This window comes from Nematolebias whitei, chromosome 8 (assembly GCF_014905685.2).
Source record: "Nematolebias whitei isolate Nwh7 chromosome 8, NemWhi1, whole genome shotgun sequence".
In the NCBI taxonomy this organism is placed as follows: domain Eukaryota; kingdom Metazoa; phylum Chordata; class Actinopteri; order Cyprinodontiformes; family Rivulidae; genus Nematolebias; species Nematolebias whitei.
In genome coordinates, this window is record NC_056505.1 from 45490387 (window position 1) to 45494314 (window position 3928).

Sequence of the window (3928 nt, forward strand, 5' to 3'; positions counted from 1 at the left end):
ACACACACACACACACACACACACACACACACACACACACACACAGTGCTTCGTTTGTAAAACAATGCCATAACGCAAAGCAAATAGTGTGTGGGGGGGGAATAAAATAGGGTATGTTTACACGGACATAAGTAACCGGATCAAATGTCCGGTCGGAATAAAAGTGTGTCATGTAAACACTCCGTTCGGGTTATTTTTTGTGTATTCGGCGCGATCTGATATAATTTGTGATCAGAACGAAACGGGTGGTTTACGCCGATCCGAAACCCGATCGGTGCGCATGTAAACACTTGATCTGTTCTTTTTTATCTGATGGTGAAAAACTGACCTGACTGCGCATGTGCGACTTTGCCATTTCCGCCTGGCTAACGCTAATAATATTAGCATGTCAGGGAAGTAAAACTGGTCGGTGAGTGACACAACATTTCTACTAGAAACTTTTAAAGAGCTCAAAATGATTTCTATTACCTGTAGCTCAGTCAGGGAGTGCAGTAACGTCTCCACCATCATTAAAACCTGTTGCGGGTCCATGTTGGGTGCTCAGGTTTGTTTACGTTCACCCGGAAGTAGAACTTCTTCTTCTGTGTTTTTTTTAAGGCGAGTTTACCACTCTGCGCATGTCAGTACTGCTGTTCAGAACAAAGCCCGCTGCATGTAAACGCTCATCATGAACAGATTGTGCCCATGTAAACAATACATTTGAATTATTCAAACAGAACACATTTCAATCCGGTCAAAGAATTCTGCGCATGTAAACATAGCTACAGATGCCATTTCCTTCATTCTGTTGTACTTTACTGGGTTGTTAAACATCTGCGTTTACCAACACAAGTAAATGGTTGATTCAATAACATTTTAGAGAGCAACAATGGTTAGCTCGGCTCTCACCCCCACCACTCCACCTGCTCCAGTATTTCCATGGCCACTGCCTTCATGTGCTTCAATTCTAGGATGTTTAGTTGTACAATGAGAAGACTTTTTTTAATGAAAGTAAATTAGACTGCCTTTTTGACATCTTGATAGCTGTTTTACCTGGATTATTGAGCATGCATCAGGATACTTGATAATTATTTTGAAAAATTGGCACCATTATTTTGATACGTACATCACGTGATTACCCATCAAACATTTATCTCATGTTTTTAATAAATAATCAACATTTTATTAATGACCCACTTAAACTGTAAAACTTATTTGCAATTTAGTTGTGCTGTTTAATTATATTTTTGCGTTTTTAATAAAATTGCCCATGACTGTACTTTTAGGGACAGATGTTTTTTTTAAGGGTAGAAGCAGAAATGCTTCACTTGAAGGGGAAGCTCTAATGTGACGTTAAGAAGCTCTTAAGTGGCTATTATGTTTAAAATGAGTGTTTACGTAATTATTTTTTATTATTTTATTATTTTCAGATAGTTATTAACCTTTATGTAACCAGGCAAATCCCATTGAGATCACAAATCTCTTTTGCAAGGGAGGCCTGAAGGCAGCCTAACATGCATGTTTTTGGTCTGTGGGAGGAAACCGGATTACCCGGAGAAAACCCACGCAAGCATGAGAAGAACATGCAAACTCTACACAGAAAGATCCCAGGTCCAACCAGATTGAACTCAGGACCTTTTTGCTGTGAGGCAACAGTGCTAACCACTGAGCCGTCATGCTGCCAAGATTATAGGTTTTATAATAAATCAATAAATAAAGTGCTATGTGTTGTCATCATTGTATGTTCCCAAAGACAAAATTGGCTCTTTGCATTTAACCCATCACACCTGGGATACACTCAGGTGGAGCAGTGGGCAGCTATGTAGGTGCCTGTGGAGCAATTCAGGATTGGGTGTCCTGCTCAGAGACACCATGAGATGTGCAATGACCAGAGATTGAACCCAGGACCTTCGGATCCCGAGTCGGCTCCCCTGCCCCTACAACATCTCAGCCCCAATAAATTTTATTTGTCCAAGGCAGTCAAATTTGTTCATAACTTTATTATCAGTAAGCCTGAGAGTTTCTGGATCCAAGCAAACAGTTACCAGAAGGCACCGTCAAAATAAGAGAGTTCCCAGATACTGTTCCGGCAAGATCCAGCTCAAATTAAGCCCTGGGTGTCTGATAATAGCCTGAGCACTGTTACTGACAGAAAAGTTGCTGGGAATAAATGAGGTGGTTTAGCATGCACTCCAGATGTTTTACTGCTTGTTCAGGTTTAGATTTGAACTGTACCGTCATTCACAGATGTGCACTCCGGAGAGAGAAAGTTAAATTAGCTGATATTCACTAAAAAATGTCGTCAATAAAATAATATTTTATTGTCTGATAGTCTAGTCATTAAACCCTATCCTAGAGTATCATATATGTTTGTATGTCTATATATCATATGTATGTGTATATCTAAATCCATCCATCCATCCATCCATCCATCCATCCCTCTCTTTCTCTCTCTCTCTCTCTCTCTCTCTCTATATATATATATATATATTAGGGCTGCAACAACGGATCGATAAAATCGATAACGATGAGTAAAAGCGTTGGCAACGAATTTCTTTATCGATTCGTTGTGTTGCGCGATTATGCGTCTTTCACAGCGCTGCGGAGCCGTTTCGTTTTGTTCACGGGCAGTTCATTGTCAATGCTGACTGACTGAATAAAGTTTGAAAAAAAAAAACTGCAGCTCGAGTTGAACAGAGCGAGGGGGGAGGAAGAAGCAGAGCAGAGGCTGTTTTTAAAGCAAATTTAAGTAAATTTTACAAATGACCGACTGACCCAAGTCCTCCAAAGAGTGGGAGAACTTCACAAAGATAAAAAACGAGAAGCATGCCGCTTTGAAAATCACCGACACGACACGAGAGAACCACGGAGATAAAACGTAAACATGTCGGAGTCACGAGGAGGAGGAAGGAGCTGCAGCTGATACATGTTTCACTCCCAACTCGTGTTAGAGGTGAGTCTCTACAATATAACATTGTTCTGTTTCCAAGAGAGAAAACGTAACGTCAGTCTCTCTGGTAGCTGAAGCTGCTGTTTGTTTGTTTATCTGATTAATGGCGGTGATACAGAACGTGTGTGTTACTTTTTATTTAATTTAATTGGAACAAGCAGTGTTTAAATGTGATTATAAATAAATCTAACACAAAGATAATAATTTAATGAGTAAGCTTCAACTTTTAATTTGCTGGCAAAGTCTGAAGACACTGCACGTATGGCAGGATGAATTGCATTTAAACAGTAATTAAAGTAATTTATTACATCTACTCAAATGTGTGTAATTAAGTATTTTATATATATGTATGTGTGTGTGTGTGTTTAATTGCTCTTTTAGCTACTTTTGCCTGAACCTAACGCTGTAAGTGAAACAAGGCATTTCTTGAGTTGCTGTAAATTATGTTATAATACATATTTACTCTCTCATTCCAGAAAACAACAACAACAACAAAAGCCTTCATGATGGACAGACATCCTGGACACCACAGCAGCAGCTGTCTTCACTGAAACATCCTGAACATGATCGTCACTGACATGAGGCCTCTGTCGATGGTTGAAGACGAAGGCTTCACTACAATAATCCACACTTTTAATCCAGGTTACAATAATCCACACTTTTAATCCAGGTTACACTCTTCCCTCAATGACACATTTTACAAAGTAGCTACATATTGTGCAGGTATAAAGACACATTTTTATATATTTTTGTGTACATTTATTTTTTTAAGCTATTTGACTAACTTTTATTTTTTATTATTAAATATTTTACTAACAGAATAGTAAAATAGCAACCTGTTTTTTGTGTGAATTGCTATGTCAGTCAAATGTTCAATTTTGGAATAAAGGGGTGGAAATTAAAACGTTGTGTTTTTTTTTTGCCGATTCATCGATTAATCGAAAAAATAATCGGCCGATGAATCTATTATTGAAATAATCGTTAGTTGCAACCCTAATA

The 3928-nt window shown here is 38.5% G+C and overlaps 1 protein-coding gene across 1 annotated transcript in view; it reads left to right on the forward strand.

The window, feature by feature from the left end:
- Positions 1-3928, forward strand: part of LOC119412939 (3-hydroxy-3-methylglutaryl-coenzyme A reductase) — a 68122-nt gene that overhangs the window by 26280 nt on the left and 37914 nt on the right. The gene's annotated exons all lie outside the window — the stretch shown is intronic.